Source organism: Pinus tabuliformis, chromosome 1_1, assembly GCF_031772625.1.
Source record: "Pinus tabuliformis cultivar Carrire ecotype Pingquan chromosome 1_1, CPIR1, whole genome shotgun sequence".
Lineage (NCBI taxonomy): Eukaryota > Viridiplantae > Streptophyta > Pinopsida > Pinales > Pinaceae > Pinus > Pinus tabuliformis.
In genome coordinates this window covers 853,542,542-853,563,496 of record NC_142297.1, presented here as the reverse complement: position 1 = coordinate 853,563,496, position 20,955 = coordinate 853,542,542, and the positions used below count along the sequence as shown (strand labels likewise).

General features: G+C 40.9%; 1 protein-coding gene across 2 annotated transcripts in view; it reads right to left on the bottom strand.

Annotated features, from left to right (window-relative positions):
- LOC149216955 (phospholipase D delta-like) overlaps positions 1-20,955 on the bottom strand; it is a 212,753-nt gene that overhangs the window by 90,632 nt on the left and 101,166 nt on the right. The window lies entirely within an intron of this gene.

Sequence of the window (20,955 nt, the reverse complement as noted above, 5' to 3'; positions counted from 1 at the left end):
AATGAGTTTGACCAAGAGTAGAAAAGTGGGCAACTCAAGAACCTCTCAAGAAAGAGAGAGAGAGATCTGTCATTGAAGCTAATAATGTCAAGGTCTCTTGGGTCTGATGGCCGAGGCTGAGGGGAGTGAACTGGGCACTGGCTTGCTGTCGGAGTCCTCTGGGATCATCAGAAGGTCCAGCTGTATGATCCTGAAGAGGATGTAGGAGCGCGGGATACTCCTAGCATCCGAGGTCGAAAGGGAAGTGTGTCAGCCATATCTCCTCAAGAAATGAAAAAATATTACTAGAGGAAAGGCATCATTCAAGAGAGAACAGGCCAACTTAAACATAGAATGCAGGCTTGTGCAAGCCACCTTGCAAATAGCAATGAAATATATAACATATGAGAAAAGGTTAACTTGAAGTAGGAGGTTTAAGTAATAACACCTCCTTAAATCATTGATATTATATAAATATCATGAAATGGGATACATTTCCACAATTTTTTAATGCAATTTTCTCTCCAAAGCGAGCTTCCTTTCTCTATAACTGTAATGATTTGCATATTTTACTCCAAATTTCTCTCTTTTTCTATAACTGTAATAACATATGAGAACAGGTTAACTTGAAGTAGGAGGTTTAAGTAATAGCACCTCCTTAAATCATTGATATTATATAAATATCATGAAATGGGATACATTTCCACACTTTTTTAATGCAATTTTCTCTCCAAAGTGAGCTTCCTTTCTCTATAACTGTAATGACTTGCATATTTTACTCCAAATTTCTCTCTTTTTCTATAACTGTAACAACTTACATATTTTACTCCAAATTTCTCTCTCTGTAACTGTAACGACGTACATATCTTACTCCAAATTTCTCTATCTTGATATGTCTATTTGTTGTTCTAGAGATATATCAAAGCTGTATAGTGAAGTATTGTTGGTGAGATAAAGTTCTTCCATATTGGAGGATCATTTACAAAAAAGTACTATATTTTTATATGAAAAAGTACGTTGATTTATTCACTGTACTACATTAAATTGCATTTCCGCATAAAACAACACGAGCCTTGATGACTGGCACTGGAGTTAGAATCAAATGCTAGTTTTCTTTTCTCAGGTTCCATTCCCTTTTGTGTCTTGAATTGACTCCCTTCATTGATCGTCTTGGTATTATTGAGCTGTTGATGTATATGTTGCACTGGTCCCTGGTACAGCTAGAGAACACCCCCAAATTCACCATAATTATTTGTAGATGCTTATAAGCATATCAGACTATTCTATAAGTATTAAGCACAGCCCTTACACTTTGCAATTATTGAAAGCTCGGGCAATGTAGAAAAGGGCAGAGAGGCATTCCATTATTTACCCGAGCAAAATGAAATTTAGCTTTAGGTAACTTAAGCGTAACTATTTTCAATTTGAAATAATTCCATGAATGCTCTATGAAACAAAAAACTGTCTCTGTAACTATTTTCAATTTGAAATAATTCCATGAATGCTCTATGAAACAAAAAACTGTCTCTATAGCAGCTTTTATTCCTCACATTTCTTGTCAATGATAATAATATTTAAACTTAAAAGCATTCTCTATGATTTTTACTGCTGTGTTGTAAACCACTACAAGACACTCTTGTTCTTTAAAGAGATTAAATCATATTCCAGATTAAAAGGTGGTTGAGTAGGAATGTATTCAAACATCTAGTACCCAATCTGAGTCACTACAATGCTTGAGCTTGTGTTGGTGGAAGAATTGGACTTGAATGACTCTTAGAAACCCATTTATAATATGTAAAGGTTGAGATGACCACAACAACGAGAAATGTTGACCACTGAAGTGTACCCAAAGAGTTTTGAAGACTCCATGCCCAAGGATGTATCAAAGGCTTCATGTACCATTTGAGATCATCATATCACCAGAGTTTTTCAACTCTACTTCTCATCTTCTTTTGTTTTATTCAGATTCCACAAGCCCTACAGGGGAAGTGATGCAAGTATTATTCAGATTCCACAAGCCCTGTAGGGAAAGTGATGCAAGTATGATGAAGTTGAGTCATGTAACATGCCTAGGTAACTTGGGACCTTGTCATCAAGTGAATTTACTTTGGGAGGTTTTTTTCACTTGGTTAATTATTATATCCTTACGGGTACTTAATAATTAATTGAGTTATTTCCTCCAAGCATAACCACAAAGCAGAAGTACAGCTTGAAGCCAAGGCCTTGGATGAGTCCTAGTGTCTAGAGTCATTGTATATTACCAAATTAGGTCTAGGGGTCATTTTTTTAATTTTTTTAATTTCCCACATGGCGAAATTTTGAATAAAATCTTAATGTAAAATGTAATAAGTGATGTCTAAAGAAGTTGTATGGGGTATATGTGCTCAAAATTACACCTCTCACCCTCAACTTTCTACTGACAAACTTTGAGGGGTCAAAAATAAGTTCTAAACTCTCAAAACCCATTTTTCATAAGTTTTGTGGAAAATGTGGCAATAAATTAGCCCAACAATTAAATAAATGGAGAAAAATAAATATCCACACATGCTCAAATGATGTGGAAATGAGGTAGAAATTCATCTAAAGGTCAAAGTTGAGTTACCAAGTGATGTGGACTCCACATAAGCCACAAATCAAACAAATCGAATTTTTTGTGGAGAAGACAACGAGTTCCAGTGACAAGATCCATGATTTGAGGAAGTTAACTCAAGCTTCAAGGAGATATCATGAGTTGACTTGAGATTGGATTAGAGTTCACTTGATTGACATGGAGAGAGGTCTCCTACCACTCCACTTCACTCTTGTTAGAGTTTCTAACTTTACTTAGTTTAGAAACCCTTCATGCACTTTTTTTTGATTTATTCCTACCTACTTGTTATTATTCTTTAATAAGTTATTTACAAAGTATACATTGCAAATAAACACCAGAGCATGCTCAATATATTACAGATCAACAACTAAAAGAAACAAGAACAAACACACCACATGACACCATTATTTTTGGACCAATGTCCCCGGAAAAAACCAATGCGGGAAAACAGGTGCAACGATCTGAGGGTTTTCTTATTAAGCAATATTATAGTACAATCTGGGTGTCGAAACTGGCCTACCCAATAGAGAATTTCCTTAGCAGCTATACCTCATACTTTGAGAGAAATCTCTTGGCTGAAACCCCAGAAAACCCTTCCGATAGCTCCTAGCACAAAATTGCTCCTACAACCCCAGCGTTTGCCCAATCTAGACTGCGTCAGCCCCTCTCTATCTCACGATGGCCCTGCATCAACCTTTCTTGGCCTGCGTCAGCCCCAGGAGACCCTGCATCAGCTCTGGGAGCCTCTGCGTCAGCACGCTGGCCTCTTTGGTGCTCTATGCAGCACTTTGTTGCCTCTGCATGGCCCTGTGTGAGCCCTTTCTGGCTCTGTGTCACTCTCGTTGGTTGTTGTGCTGCTCTCCCGGCAAAATCTCTGCCTTCTCTATACTCAATGCCCCTTAGGTGCTCTCCCGATCATTGATTCTATCTCTCTTAGCAAACCTCGCTCTAGAGAATAGAATGAATGATCATCTGGTGTGTTCTCCAAGTGACCCTTAAGCCTCCTCTTATACTTTTCCTATTGACATCTCAACGGCAGAGATTAAGTCCCTAATCAATGGCTAAGATTAGATCTAGCTTGATCCATATCTTTTGGACCATTCTAAAAAAGATTCATATTAATACACATTAATATTTTATTTTCCCTAAGTGACTCCATTAAAAATATTAATTATTTTAATATCTCCTGATCTGTTTAGAATCTGCCCAAACCTTTTCTGGGTACTGGAGATCTCATGTGCCCCAACCTTTCCAGCAAATTTCGTGCCTAGAGCACATCCGATGCTACCCCAAATCAACACTCCCTCTTAACAAGGACTGTGCTCTAGCAATTCTCCTCACTAAGTATTACTTTGATCCAGTGTTGCACGAAGCGCCCCCCCCCCCCGCTCCGAAGCTCCGAAGCGCGCCCTGTACGGAAGCGCAGTACGAAGCGCCTTCCGAAGCGCGCTTCGGAAATTAGGAAGCGCGATTCGCAAAAAAATTTGCGCTTCCTGGAATTTCCGAAGCGCGCTTCGTACGGCGCTTCGGGCCGCCGAAGCGTGGCGCTTCGGAGCAGGAAGCGTGCGCTTCACGCACACTTCCGTACGCTTCGGCGGAAAGGGGCGTGCCCAAGGGAGAAAAACAATTTTTTTTTTTTATTTTTTTTTAAAGTTAAGTTAACTCAACCTTAAGGGGGTGGGTTAGGGTGAGGTTAGGGTGAGGAATGAAAAGAATAAAGCCCCCATTCATTCCGCATTTTCTCACTTTGAGTTTATGAGAGTTGGAGAAGAGAAGAGAAGAGAAGAGAGGAGAGGAGAAGAGAGGAGAGCTTGGAGGAGTGAAGAAGGAGGAGCTAGGAGAAGGAGGAGGAGCTTGGAGCAAGAGCTTGGAGGACTTCATCTACAAGAGCTAAAGAGGTAAGTTCAAACCCCAAACTCCCTTGTTTTTTTGAAATTTTTTTTGTATTTTTCTCCTCCCTCTCCTACTCTTTCCCATTGTTTCTACTTGCTCCTTTATTTACAGGTTGCCGTTGTCCACCACCTATATCCATATTCCAAGATGGTGTTCTTTTGGCTTCTATGTGTCATTCCACTCTTGGTTTTAATGATGGCAAGGGTGAGGAATAGAAGGGAAGAAACAGAAGAGGACATTGGTGATGGTCTTAATAGTAGTGACCCAATGTATGATGAGGAGGAAGGGTTTGAAGAGGAAGGGGATGAACTTGAAGGGGACACTGAAACACAAGATGGGAAAGCTACATCAACACCCTTGTGGAACTATGTGACCAAACTTGATGGGGGAAAGGGTGGTGGATCTTACAAATTTGTGTGCCCTCATGGTTGTCATGGAGGAAAACCATATTGTCGTTCATATACCCGTCTGAGGAGGCATCTTTGTGGGGTGCTGGACAGTGATGAAAAAAAGGGTTCTGTGGGGGTACAAATTTTCCCAAACATTTCAACTGAAGAAAGAAGAAAATACATCCAAATAGAGATGGCTGCACAACAAAAAAACAAGAAACAAAAAACTCATTCTGAATCAAGTGCAACCTCTAAATTTGGTAGTTGCTCATCTCCTCATGGTACTTCTGCAAGCTCTGGAGGTAGAAGAACAATAGGGGATTTCCTTAATGTTGCTGGGAGGGATGATGTGGATGGAAAGATAGTCCGTTTTCTTTGTGCTTGCGGTGTACCATTCAATGTGCTTCGCTCTCCCTATTGGCATGAAATGGTAAAGGCCATCAATGAAACCCCAAAAGGATACAAGGCCCCCAACTATGAGAAAGCTAGAACAATGTTATTAGAAAGAGAAAAAGCTAAGGTTCAAAGAGCTTTGACACGTTTTACAAATGAGTGGGTAGATTCTGGGGTATCCATTGTATCAGATGGGTGGACAAGTATTAGAAACCAACATTTGATAAATGTTCTTGGTGTTTCTTCTAGTGGTGCAGTATTTATTGCATGTCATGACTCCTCCTCCATCACTGCATCTGCACAAAACATTGCAGATCTCCTATTGAAATCAATCAAAGATGTTGGTCCGAATAATGTGGTTCAAGTGATCACAGATAATGCAGCAAATTGTAAGGCAGCAGGAAAAATTATTGAGCGTACTCATCCACACATCTTTTGGTCTGGGTGCCTGGTTCACACATTGAACCTTTTGATGCATGATATTGTGAAACACAAAGATTGTGGGTGGATTGCTGAGGTTTACAGGAAAGGGAAGCAGCTCATTAAATTCATCACAGGGCATACAAGGGTAAACTACTTCTATGGTACTTACTCCAAGTTGCAATTGCTTAAAATTGCAAAGACAAGATTTGCTAGTTATTACCTCACCTTTAGGCGGCTAGTGAAGGTGAGACAAGCTTTAACTAATCTGGTGTGTGCTGAAACATGGGATGAAATTAACACTGACACAGATGGTGGTAATGCAGTCAAGGACACTGTTCTTGACAGTTACTTTTGGTCACAGGTTAAATATGTTTTGCAATTCACCAAACCAATTTATTACATGATCAAGTTTGCAGATTCAGATCGACCAGTAATTGGGGAGGTGTATGAGCAAATGGATAGCATGTTGGGGCAGATTAAAGACATTGTTGAGCCTAGAGATATCACCTTGTACAATTATATTCGTGTAGAGGTGCAAAACCGATGGGAAATGCTAAATATTCCATTGCATGCATTAGCATATGTTTTGACACCTAAATACTATCATCCATCATGGCTTTCAACACCAGCACCTGGGGGGGGAAGCAGGAGAAAACCACACCAAGATCAAGAGGTTCACCAAAAATATATGGCTGCATTGAGTAAATTAATCCCTGATGAGGAGGACGCTGCATTGGTACGGAGACAGGTGAGCAACTATACGCTCAACACTGGTCCATTTGGGAGCATGCATGCAATTAAAGATCGAGAGACTTTTTCTGCTCTTGAGTGGTGGAACATGCATGGAGGGGGTACTCCACTTCTACAGAGTTTGGCATTGCGGGTGCTATCACAGGTGGTAAACACTTCTTCTGCAGAGAGGTGTTGGAGCTCTTATTCTTTCATCCACAGTGTTAAAAGGAACAGGTTGAGTTTAGACCGGGCAGAGAGCTTGGTTTATGTTCATTACAACTTGCAATTGTTGTCCCATTACTGTGAAGATGCAAAGTCTAATAAAGACTTGTTGATTTGGGACAAGAATCCAGAGGAGCCCAATTTGGAGGATGGAGTGTTGCGACTAGAGCAATTAGAGGATGCTCTTATCCAGGTATGTCCATTGTGGTATGAATTTTCCAATTTTCCCTTATAAAGCATTTTTCTAATTCATGTTTTTAATTTTTTTGTTAACTAGTGTTTTTTTTTTGCATGAATTTTTTGAGCGATTCTAGGATGATGATGACCGTGTTGATATGCCACCACCCCCACCCCCATCTGGTCCCTTGGTTCCTAGGTTCCATGGTTCAACACCAACAGCAGGGGGTTCTTCTTCATCAGTTTCAGTGCCACGACTTACACAGGCACCATCTTCTTCATTGCCACCACGTGGAGGCCCGCCACCACGTTTTATTCGTGGTGGAAGGAGGAGAGATTAGTAGATATATTCACAATCTACTACTTTTTGTCATAGATTACTCATTAGACTTGTAGACTTGTGAATTTGAATTTTGAACCTTTTTGGGTTGGCGGTGACCAAGTGACATATTTTGTAAACATTATTATTTGAATTTTGGACATGACAAATGTTGACAGTTGCTCACTTGCTAGATAAATCATAATATGCTCTATGTTTTATGTTTTATAATATGCTTAAAAATTTGATGTATGTTTGTAATAGCTAGAATATAAATGATTGTTGTACATACTAGTAACTACAATGGAATCATGGATGCCATATCTATCTTGATTTATGCTCATGTCTTCTACAATTAATTTGGTATTTGGGATGTTTGTTTTGAGTATAAATGCAAAAAAATATAAATATATATATATATATATATATATATATATATAGAAGACGCTTCCGCGGACGCTTCGCTTCCTAGATTTTTGGAAAATGACGCTTCCGCACTTCCGCTTCCGCTTCGCTCCCGCTTCGTGCAACATTGCTTTGATCATCCAGCATTAGTACTTGTGCTGATGCTAGGTCTTCCTGCCCAACATCCTCTACATTGCTGCATCTTGTACTGTTGCGCATGGTTCTGCCATTGCCACTGCTGCATCTATACGACAGCTCCCTCTGCATTCATGTTGTTGCTGGTCCTTTCTCCCAGCACTGCATACCCACTACACCTCCTCTGATCATGTTGCATCATGCTGCCCACTGCTGCACTACAACTCAGTTACTGAGAAGTAAGTAACTGATCTCCCAACTGACTTCACTGTTGGGCTAGAAACACCCTCCGATGTTGAAGGTACCTCTACCGCTGACAAGTGCTCCCTCTCTCTGACCTCTGCGCTGCTGCAACAACTCCTTGCATCTCGCACGTTGCACACCTCTTTGTGCCTTCCTCCATTGGTTCAACACTTCTGTGCCTCTCGCACTGCTGCAGCCTACTAACCTTGCGCTGTCTCGGGACTCCTGCACTGTAGCTCTCTCTGCCGCTCCATCCGCATCCGTCTCTTCCCACTCAGACAGTCCTGCTACTCCTCATCGAGGCTCTCGTAGCAAGGTCTAATCCAAGAGTTTGGGTACCTCAAGGAGACTGCCCCCCATTGCCTGTAGTCCACCTCACTACAACTCACTATCTCCCCACTTCCACTCAAGTGGCGTGTGTGCACTCATGGCACAGTCATCGTCTGTCGAAACCTCCTTCTGTGTCTGTGCTAGGGCTGCCTTAGTCTCGGAAGACTCTCCGTTACTCTTCTTCCTTGGGCACTGGGTCGCATAATGACCCATCTCCCCACAGTGGAAGTACTTGATCTTGGAGAGATCTTTCTTCTTCTGCTTCTCCTACTTTCCCTCAGATGCTAGGGCCACATCCTCCTCCTCCTGCTTGACCTTGATCCCTTTGCTGCTGCTACCTGTCATTGACTGTTGTCTGATCTCTTCCTGGCGAAGAGCTGCCTACATCTCGTCCCAAGGTAGGAGAGTCCCTCTGCCCAGGATTCTCTGGACAAACACTTCCCACACTTCTGAGACGGCATTTAGGGCTGTCCTTACCATAAGCTCCTGATCCGGTGTCACTCCTATAGCAGTCAACTTATCTCGAATCTCATTTAATCCTCTGAGGAAGGAGTCAATCGTTTGACCCTTCTTCATCTGATACGACCTCATCTGGTTCTCAAGCAACATTCTTCTCTGCACAGAAGTATGCTGGTACAGGTTCTTGAGAGACTCCCACATCTCAACTGTCGTTTCCTTCTCGGCTATATGTGGTACCACATGATCCTTGACCCCGTCAAGGATAATGCACTTTGCCCTCGCCATCGCCTTTTCGTACTTATCATTATCATTTGGGTCGACTAGGATAGCTACCGTTTTCAAGGTGAAGTTCTTGACACGATTCTTGTCAAGAACTGATAAGATTCTGGCCTTCCAGACTGCGAAGTTCGATGCTCCGTCCAGTTTATCCTGGTCTCTTACCCCATGTAGTGCCATGATGCTCCTCTACTTCCCTCCTGGAAGTTCTCTGTTCAACTCCTCTGAGTCTCTACTTCCCATCTAGAAGTTCTTTTCTGGACTCCCTCTGAGTCCTGATTTCCCTTCTGGAAATCCTTCTGCCGCTAGTCAAGATGCCCCCTACTCTGATTGTCTTGTGCAACTGCACTGTTGATCTGGGTTCCTCGGCTAGAAACCCTCGGTAACAACTCCTTTGGCCCTGCTCTGTCAGGTATTGTTCTAACTACAATACCTCACCAGCTCCACTCTACAATATTCCTGCAGCCTTCTAGACCCCAGCAATTGCCTCTTTGTTGATTGTGTCAGCCCCTCTGTGCCTCACGCTGACCTTGCATCACCCCAGATGGGTCTGCGTCAGCCCTCTGGCCCTCTGCGTCAGCAACGCTAGCCTCTTGAGGCTCTGCGCAACTCCCGACTTCCTCTACATGGCCCTGGCTGGCTTTGCGTCACACTCCTTGGCTTTTGCGCTGCTAGAAACAACTTTTGTCACCTCGGGGCAACTGTTTTCTGCTGTTATTGCTCCGCTCAGCTAATGTCTATTAGTCCTCCTGTGATCTGCAATCACGCTCGGATACCATGTTGAAGTTTCTAACTTGACTTAGTTTAGAAACCCTTCATGCACTTTTTTTATTTATTCATACCTACTTGTTATTATTCTTTAACAAGTTATTTACAAAGTAAATATTGAAAATAAACACTAGTGCATGCTCAACATATTACAGATCAGCAACTAAAAGAAACAAGAACAAACACACCACATGACACCATTATTTTTGGACCAATGTCCCCGGGAAAAACCAATGCGGGAAAACCGGTGCAGCTATCTAAGGGTTTTCTTATTAAGCAATATCAGAGTACAATATGGGTGCCAAAACTGGCCTACCCAACAGAGAATTTCCTTAGCAGCTATACCTCATAGTTTGAGAGAAATCTCCTGGCTGAAACCCAGGAAAACCCTTCCAGCAACTCCTCAGCACAACACTGCTCCTGCAACCCCAGCATCTTGCCCAATCTGGACTGCGTCAGCCACTCTCTGTCTCATGTTGGCCCTGCGTTAGCCTTTCTTGGCCTGCGTCAGCCCCAAGAGGCCCTGCATCAACTCTGGGAACCTCTACGTCAGCACGCTGGCCTCTCTGGTGCTCTACGCAGCACTTGGCTGCCTCTGCATGGCCCTGCGTGAGCCCTTTCTGGCTGTGCGTCACTCTCCTTAGTTGCTGCGCTGCTCTCCCGACACTATCTCTGCCTTCTCTGCTTCTCTGTACTCAATGCCCCTCAGCTGCTCTCCTGATCACCGATTCTATCTCTCTTAGCAAACCCCGCTCTAGAGAATAGAATGATTGATCATCTGGTGTGTTCTCCAAGTGACCTTCAAGCCTCCTCTTATACTTTTCCTGTTGACATCTCAACGGCCGAGATTAAGTCCCTAATCAATGGCTAAGTTTAGATCTGGCTTGATCTATGTCTTTTGGACCATTCTAACATAGCTTCATATTAATACACATTAATATTTTATTTTCACTAAGTTTAGACTTAGGGACTCCATTAAAAATATTAATTATTTTAATATCTCCTGATATGTTTAGAATCTACCCAAACCCCCTAAGGGTATTGGAGATCTCATGTGCCCCAACCTTTCCACCAAATTTCGTGGCTAGAGCACATCCGATGCTACCCCAAATCAACAACTCTCCCACATGTCCTCTCATCTAATTCGAGCTCCCTCATCAAAGATTGTGGGGCTCTAAGTAAGAAATGGAGTTGCCACTTAAGGAAATTTGAATTTGCATGAAGGAACATTGGGATTGTCACCCATTTGTCTTGGGATTGTCACCATTTGCCTTGGGATTGGCTCCCAGACTTCTATATAATAGAGCAATGGGCTCTCACTATATGATCATTGTTACGAGCTATTATGCTTGGGAAAGCTCTGCTCTTATGTACACTTGTTCTTGTTGGAAAATGTAACTAAGTTCGGTCGTCATTATTGTACTTGAAGTCAAAATGTAATACATTTGTCAAAAGAATTATATTATTATTGAAATTGACTTATTAAAGCATGGGTCTCATGCTTGGGTCATTTGTATAGGTCAAGTCTCCATTGTAGGCTTTAGGTCATTGTCAAAATAAATGTGTGAAGACTCCTCCATCTATTGAAATCACCTTGTTGTTGAAAGACTCCTTCAAGTCGGTCTCAAAGGAATTGTCATAAAATAAACTCATGTCGGCCTACAACAAAGATGCATCTCTTCATGGTCATGTCAGCTCATTTATGATGGACAAACTACTATATATACCAAGTTGAGGTGTTCGCATTACACATAACAGAAACTCGTGTAGATCACAGAAGTATAAGTTCGAAGTTCACAATTCAGATGACTTTATGTCGGTGTTCTTTCAGATGGACAGGCTCGTTGTCATTACAAGTGTGGAAATCATAGTGGATTGTTCTATGCTACCACAGTTTCGTTTCTATTACAGTGAGTACACTTCGATGATATCTCAAAGGACACATTTCGGTGGACACTCTTCAGTGCTATCACAGTTTCGGCATTATTACAATGAATTTATTTCGGTGACCTTTGATATTGTTGTCGCACAAGGTGTCTGGGCACCGCGACAATGCTCAGAGTAAGAGTTGTCACTCTTAATCCTTACTCCATTTAGACTCTCTCCTAGGCAAGTCAGGGGGGGTAGTCCCTAAGGTAAATGGATGAGAAAGCCTGTGGATCACGGGCTCTAGGAGATTTTAATGATGGACAAGTTGATGAATCTAAACGATTAAATCCGATTGATAGATTAAACGCCAACCTAAACAAGACACAACCACAAGATAGAAACAATTATAGACCAATGTCTTTAATTAACCATCAACTAAATAAAACAAGTTATCCAAAACAATCTTCAATATGTGACGAATAGTGACAATCATGAATGATTAAAATAAACGCCCAAAACTTTAACATGCAAGAGATCCGCATCTAAAATGATTCTCATTAACTACCCAGATCTAGATTTAATTAACTTTCTCCAACAGTCAAATATGATTTAAAACGTTTTATTGCACCTTGACCATAGAAAAAGATGCATTTAATAACACTAAGGAACTTCAAATTTAAATCTTGATAACTAAAGAAGTAAAACAAATCAACAAGTGAAAAAATTGAAATTTTTAATGGGTAGTAGGCCACATTAAAAAATTTAATGTTTAAGCGAAAACCCCTTAATTCATTTCATTTTTAATTCTCAAGTCACCAAAAATTTAAGAGTTTTAGAAATTTTTTAATGTTTTAGAAATTTTTTAATGTTTTAATGTTTTTTAAGATTTTTATATTTTTTTAAATATATTAGATTTCTTAAGATTTTAGATTTTTTTAAGGTTTTTTAAATTTTTTTAGGATTCACATAAAAATGAAAATCATAAAAAAGAAATCGAAAGAAAAACAACAACAACAACAACAAAAATTAAGAAATTCAAAATCAAATCAAAAAGTAAAAATCAAAAATCAAAACAACTTGAAATTTCACAAAAATTAAGAAAATCAAAATCAAATCAAAAAGTAAAAATCAAAAATCAAAACAACTTTGAAATTTCTTTTTTGAATTTCGATGAATTTAACTAAAATTCTTGTTTACATGAAAGTGAAAATAAAAAAAATAACTAACACTAAAACCTAAACGAATATATAAAAGAAGTGAAAGAAAATCGAACGAATAAAAAATAAAAGAACTAAACCTAAACTATGCGATGTAACATAAAAAAAAGAGAGGGGAAATCGAACTGCTGTTTGCGTTTAGTGTGTGCAGGTGAGAGAGCAGAGAAGACGACAGCATGGAGATGGAGCAACGGCTTTGAAGGAATGACGCAATAGAACAAGACTGTGTATGGAGCAGAGGGAGAAAGAAGAAGCTCAATGAAGGCAGAGAGGGAAAACGTGAGGCAAGGAGCTGACAGAGAATGCGGGGTTAGAACGCTGGAGGTAATACGCAAGGGAGGAAGGGTTCCAGATGAGGAAACCACAGGCCAGATGGGGAAGATTATGGCTGCGGGTGCAGGTTCGAAGAGCGGAAGGAGGGTTCGGGTATGGCTACAAATTTGGCAAAGGGTTATAGCAACGTGAGGATTAAGGGATGATGAAATTGCAGGGATGAGAGACTGCGTGAAGATGGGAGCTTCAATGTGGACAGGGAGGATCGATTGCAGGTGTTGTGTGAGGGTGGATACAACTGCGCGGATCTGAGGGAAGAAGGATACGCAGGGGAGAGCCACGGTTGAATGGAAATCGGTAACACGTTGGTGGGAGAAGACTGCAATGACGAGTAGAGAGCTGGATGAAATTAGCTCAGCAGAACGACGGCAGCGAGGGTAAGGAACAACAGAATGAGGGCTTGATTGAGCAGCGGATAGGAGAGCTGCGGGATGGTCTTAGGGAATGAAGGATGCTGGCAGATTAACGAATATGGACAGTAGCGAGGAGAAGAAAAATGCATTCGCAGCATTGAGAAGAGGATGGAGGATCGTGGATCTGATGGGTAGCGAAAACAGCGAGGGTTTTACACAGCTTGCCCAAAATTTTCGAAATTTTCCTGCAACAAAAAATGAAAACCCTAGGCAGCAACAAACAGGTGGCCCAGAAACCCCTTTGAAGTCTTTCTAGAAATTTTAATTAAAATTTTGAATTCACTTGTTGCAAAATTCCCAGATCTTACAAAAATTTTCAGATTTGAAGCTCTTAAAACCCTTAGACTGTATAATTAATTGAATAATCTCCCTGCAGAATTATGTTGATGAGCCTCAGGGATCCAAATCTTAACCTCCAGGGCCTAGATCTTGACTCTGGACAGCTTTCAACTTCAGATTTGTCTCTACAATACAACAGTAAACACCCAAACGATATAGCACAATGACCCAAAAAACACTAAAACCTCGAAAACCCAATTCAGAAAACTAAAATTAATTATAGATCTATGTACATAAATGGCAGATCTATCAGATCTAGGGAGTGTGAGTCCGACTCTGCTCCCAGATGTGATGATCTGCAGCTCCCAACAGCCAGATCTGAAGATTTAGCACAAAAAAATTAATTTTTTTTGAATTTTAGAGGAGGTACTAAGCTCGAAACCTTTCATGCATCACCCATAAAAATATCTTATGATAAGCCCGAGCTCAAACTCAAACTGGGCTCTTCAGAAAACACGGATCGGAAGTTGGCGGAAGTTCTCGGCTGAACCAGCGAGAGAACAATAATAAAATTCAAATCTAATAGAGATACCTGCTATTATATTCAAAACTTAAATTATCATTCAAACCCCAGCGACTAAGCAAGATACCTGTACTCAAATCGCTCTTTAGAAGCTATTATTAATGACAAAAAAGAAATTACGCACGAAAATAATACATCTTACAGCTTTTCCATGAAGAGTAACACCAACAGAAATTTAACCCCAAAGTATTTCTTTATTGCTCATAAAAAGATTACAAGAGAGAGCTTTTCGCTTAGTACACGATCAAAAGATCGAATCCTTTTGACTGACAAAATGACCTCCTATTTAAAGATAAACCCCCCAATGGCTAATTCGAGTGATCATTGTCAAAGTGATCTTGACTGTTGATGAGGACCAAAATTTCTTTTAATCTCATCCGTCGAAATTTTAAATATTGAGGAAATTTCGAATTTTTCAATTAAATGCATTTTAATAAATTCAAAAATTTAAATTTTGCATTTATTTCCTCAAAATTTTGACTTTGACTTAACCCCAAGGACACAAGGCATAAAATTTAGCAAAATAATCAACTAACCTTAGTCCCTGGACCTGTTAAGATTTAATTTTTTTTAAAGGATCCACGAATTTTACCTCTGGAAAATTTAAATTTACCTAGGACCTAGGACCTATGAGGGGATAAATTATTTTTCTAACCCTCAAGACACTTTACATCATGATTTTTACATTTTTACATCTCAAGGGGGAAAACCCATTTGCAAAAGACCCTCAAAGACTACCCAGTTCTGCGACACAAATACAATCTAGCAGATCAAGCAATTCGTGATAAAATAACTTAACCAAATAGTTAGGAATATTCCTCAATCACTTTTACATAGATTCGATCTAAAACACTAGGACTCCCCTAAGATTCCAGTGACAAAATCCATTCCGACTTTGGGGTAGGCTGAAGGAAAACTCTGCCAACCATCCGAGAATGAATCGTTGAGACAAAAAACCTCCCGGAATGTAGATCGTTACCAGAAAACTAGGTTTACCTAGGTGATTACATGCACGACACGAATCTGCTGAGATTATTTACATTATACACATGCAGACTGGGTTTACATTATAAGATGATCCTCAGATTGACGATGATCGCTGGATGGCTGGAACACGTCGATCAGGCGCTATTCCTTTTGCGAAAAAAGGGGCGTACTGTTATGGGTCATTGACATGTAGTAATCAACAAATACTACAGTGGATATCTCTCAGTGTTACCACAAAATGGCTCAATGTTAGTACAGTGATGAAGTATTGGTATCACAGTCTCAATGCTAATGCTATCACAGTGAGATCATTGCTACAAGTTCAATGCCATTGCAAGTGTGAAGAAGAATGACTACTACAGGAGCTATTGAACTGAAACATGGCAAGGTTGATTTGGTGGATGGAGGTAGTATCGAGTCTAGATTGTAAGGGTCATGGTCGTCTCATCTTTTTGAACGAATAATTTGTGACTGGGTTTCGAGGGAGTTTTCCCTGACAACGTGCCTATATCTTGTGTTCTCTTCTTTTGTTGCTTGGCATTAATCTTGATGATAAGAAAAGATAATTAAAAGATCTGATACTAATAATGAAAACATCACAAGTTAACGCCATAATAAGGAAAATTGTTTTAACTGCCAAACCTATGGATTTCCAACATGGTATCAGAGCTATTGATCTGAAAATGGGGCACTAAAGGCTTCTCGTCAAGCTTACAAGAAATCCCACTTCTAAAGCTTAAATATTTCCCAGATCTTATGATTAACCAATTGTAGAATTAATAATGCTTGAAATAGTTGTATGCTTGTGTTTATTTTTAACTGACCAAATGCCTTTAGTTTATTTACTTAAACTGATATGCAGCATATGCAATGAGATAGTGCGGCAAACAACATCATACACATAGCAATAGATGCAGCAAGTAAACAGACCATAAGACAACAAGCTTAATATGGAGTTCACCCAAAACTCTTGGGCTACGTCTCCTTGAGCTCTAGTCAACTCAACTAGGCTCTCTGGGATTATGTCATAAATTCTTTTACAAGCTCCACGCTCAACTCCATTGGTTTACAACTCAACCTATGGGTTTATAATGCCATCTTATCCTGCTGGCTGTCCCCACTCCACAAACAGATCTAGGCTTCGCTGGACTTGACTCCTTCAATCAGCGCTCTGAGCGATCTTGCTCTAGCTTGCACCAACTCCCTCAAAATTCTCTTAACTGTCTCTAGAATGCCTTTTTCTGTCTTCAGCACATTCTGGACACCAGCAACAGCTGGATCATTGGATCTCTTTGTTCTGTAGCTCCACTATGGCATCATGGCTCTTGGAAGTTTGCTTTGAGCTCTGTGGCTCTGAGGCTCTGCCTCCAACCTCTGGTGGCTATGCCTTTGTCAAGCACTTTGGCTCTACGGCTCTGGTGCTCTCGCTCTCGGCTCTGGCTCTAGCTCTCACGAGCTTCTCTCGGCCTCTGCGTGCATCAATGGTTCGCTCGACCTCCAAGCGCCCCTTAGCAACCTCCAAAACTCTCGGCACTCTCTCAGCCTCTGCGTGCTGTTTGTCAAGCGTGCTCTCTGTATTTTTGTGGAATCTTCCGACTCTGCAGATCCCCCATCCGTTCTTCTGTCTCTCATCATGAGGAGTCATTCCCTTGCGGCTCTTCAGCTCTTTGACTGGCCCTCTAGCTCACTGGCTCTACGTCTAGCCCTCTGGCACTCTGGCCCTGTGGCTCTGCGTTTGGCCATCTGGCTCTGTGGCTCTGTGGCTCGCTGCGTGTAACGCATCACTGTTACAAATGCCCACTTACAGTAAGGCAAGGAGAATGGGACAGTTACAAAGGAAATACACAGGCGGCCTCTTCCCAGGACAAAATCCACGAAATAACCATATTTCCAATACACAGAAAATATACACGGAAATACACTATCAAGCGCAAAATCCGGACTTCAAAATCTATGAAATCGCGCTCATAATCCCTATCAGGTCTACCATCCATCGCAATCGCATCATCGCATGGCCAAATGGCCAAAAACCCATTTACACGGGAATACATTGAAAATCCGAATTTCCGGATTTCAAATATTATGAAATTGAGTTTATAAACTCCATCGGGTCCGCCCTTTATCGCAAGTCGCATATCGGCATATTGCAGTGCATTAGCCCTATGGTATTGGGGATCACCGATCTCCCGATCGCCGATTAAATCTGGACCATTGATCCCGCTCCAACGGTCAACATCGCACATTGCATGTCGCTATCGCAACGGTCCCAGGTGTCTTTCCATATGCCATGGACCACGCCGACGTCGATCCGCCGATTGCCGATATCTCCGAATTTTATTATTGTTCTCTCGCTCAATTTAGTCGTCAACATAGAGCGAGAGAACAATAATAAAATTCAAATCTAATAGAGATACCTGCTATTATATTCAAAACTTAAATTATCATTCAAACCCCAGCGACTGAGCAAGATACCTGTACTCAAATCGCTCTTTAGAAGCTATTATTAATGACAAAAAAGAAATTACGCACGAAAATAATACATCTTACAGCTTTTCCATGAAGAGTAACACCAACAGAAATTTAACCACAAAGTATTTCTTTATTGCTCATAAAAAGATTACAAGAGAGAGCTTTTCGCTTAGTACACGATCAAAAGATCAAATCCTTCTGACTGACAAAATGACCTCCTATTTAAAGATAAACCCCCCAATGGCTAATTCGAGTGATCATTGTCAAAGTGATCTTGACTGTTGATGAGGATCAAAATTTCTTTTAATCTCATCCGTCGAAATTTTAAATATTGAGGAAATTTCGAATTTTTCAATTAAATGCATTTTAATAAATTCAAATATTTAAATTTTGCATTTATTTCCTCAAAATTTTGACTTTGACTTAACCCCAAGGACACAAGGCATAAAATTTAGCAAAATAATCAACTAACCTTAGTCCCTGGACCTGTTAAGATTTAATTTTTTTTAAAGGATCCACGAATTTTACCTCTGGAAAATTTAAATTTACCTAGGACCTAGGACCTATGAGGGGATAAATTATTTTTCTAACCCTCAAGACACTTTACATCATGATTTTTACATTTTTACATCTCAAGGGGGAAAACCCATTTGCAAAAGACCCTCAAAGACTACCCAGTTCTGCGACACAAATACAATCTAGCAGATCAAGCAATTCGTGATAAAATAACTTAACCAAATAGTTAGGAATATTCCTCAATCACTTTTACATAGATTCGATCTAAAACACTAGGACTCCCCTAAGATTCCAGTGACAAAATCCATTCCGACTTTGGGGTAGGCTGAAGGAAAACTCTGCCAACCATCCGAGAATGAATCGTTGAGACAAAAAACCTCCCGGAATGTAGATCGTTACCAGAAAACTAGGTTTACCTAGGTGATTACATGCACGACACGAATCTGCTGAGATTATTTACATTATACACATGCAGACTAGGTTTACATTATAAGATGATCCTCAGATTGACGATGATCGCTGGATGGCTGGAACACGTCGATCAGGCGCTATTCCTTTTGCGAAAAAAGGGGCGTACTGTTATGGGTCATTGACATGTAGTAATCAACAAATACTACAGTGGATATCTCTCGGTGTTACCACAAAATGGCTCAATGTTAGTACAGTGATGAAGTATTGGTATCACAGTCTCAATGCTAATGCTATCACAGTGAGAACATTGCTACAAGTTCAATGCCATTGCAAGTGTGAAGAAGAATGACTACTACAGGAGCTATTGAACTGAAACATGGCAAGGTTGATTTGGTGGATGGAGGTAGTATCGAGTCTAGATTGTAAGGGTCATGGTCGTCTCATCTTTTTGAACGAATAATTTGTGACTGGGTTTCGAGGGAGTTTTCCCTGACAACGTGCCTATATCTTGTGTTCTCTTCTTTTGTTGCTTGGCATTAATCTTGATGATAAGAAAAGATAATTAAAAGATCTGATACTAATACTGAAAACATCACAAGTTAACGCCATAATAAGGAAAATTGTTTTAACTGCCAAACCTATGGATTTCCAACATGGTATCAGAGCTATTGATCTGAAAATGGGGCACTAAAGGCTTCTCGTCAAGCTTACAAGAAATCCCACTTCTAAAGCTTAAATATTTCCCAGATCTTATGATTAACCAATTGTAGAATTAATAATGCTTGAAATAGTTGTATGCTTGTGTTTATTTTTAACTGACCAAATGCCTTTAGTTTATTTACTTAAACTGATATGCAGCATATGCAATGAGATAGTGCGGCAAACAACATCATACACATAGCAATAGATGCAGCAAGTAAACAGACCATAAGACAACAAGCTTAATATGGAGTTCACCCAAAACTCTTGGGCTACGTCTCCTTGAGCTCTAGTCAACTCAACTAGGCTCTCTGGGATTATGTCATAAATTCTTTTACAAGCTCCACGCTCAACTCCATTGGTTTACAACTCAACCTATGGGTTTATAATGCCATCTTATCCTGTTGGCTGTCCCCACTCCACAAACAGATCTAGGCTTCGCTGGACTTGACTCCTTCAATCAGCGCTCTGAGCGATCTTGCTCTAGCTTGCACCAACTCCCTCAAAATTCTCTTAACTGTCTCTAGAATGCCTTTTTCTGTCTTCAGCACATTCTGGACACCAGCAACAGCTGGATCATTGGATCTCTTTGTTCTGTAGCTCCACTATGGCATCATGGCTCTTGGAAGTTTGCTTTGAGCTCTGTGGCTCTGAGGCTCTGCCTCCAACCTCTGGTGGCTATGCCTTTGTCAAGCACTTTGGCTCTACGGCTCTGGTGCTCTCGCTCTCGGCTCTGGCTCTAGCTCTCACGAGCTTCTCTCGGCCTCTGCGTGCATCAATGGTTCGCTCGACCTCCAAGCGCCCCTTAGCAACCTCCAAAACTCTCGGCACTCTCTCAGCCTCTGCGTGCTGTTTGTCAAGCGTGCTCTCTGTATTTTTGTGGAATCTTCCGACTCTGCAGATCCCCCATCCGTTCTTCTGTCTCTCATCATGAGGAGTCATTCCCTTGCGGCTCTTCAGCTCTTTGACTGGCCCTCTAGCTCACTGGCTCTACGTCTAGCCCTCTGGCACTCTGGCCCTGTGGCTCTGCGTTTGGCCATCTGGCTCTGTGGCTCTGTGGCTCGCTGCGTGTAACGCATCATTGTTACAAATGCCCACTTACAGTAAGGCAAGGAGAATGGGACAGTTACAAAGGAAATACACAGCGGCCTCTTCCCAGGACAAAATCCTCGAAATAACCATATTTCCAATACACAGAAAATATACACGGAAATACACTATCAAGCGCAAAATCCGGACTTCAAAATCTATGAAATCGTGCTCATAATCCCTATCGGGTCTACCATCCATCGCAATCGCATCATCGCATGGCCAAATGGCCAAAAACCCATTTACACGGGAATACATTGAAAATCCGAATTTCCGGATTTCAAATATTATGAAATTAAGCTTATAAACTCCATCGGGTCCACCCTTTATCGCAAGTCGCATATCGGCATATTGCAG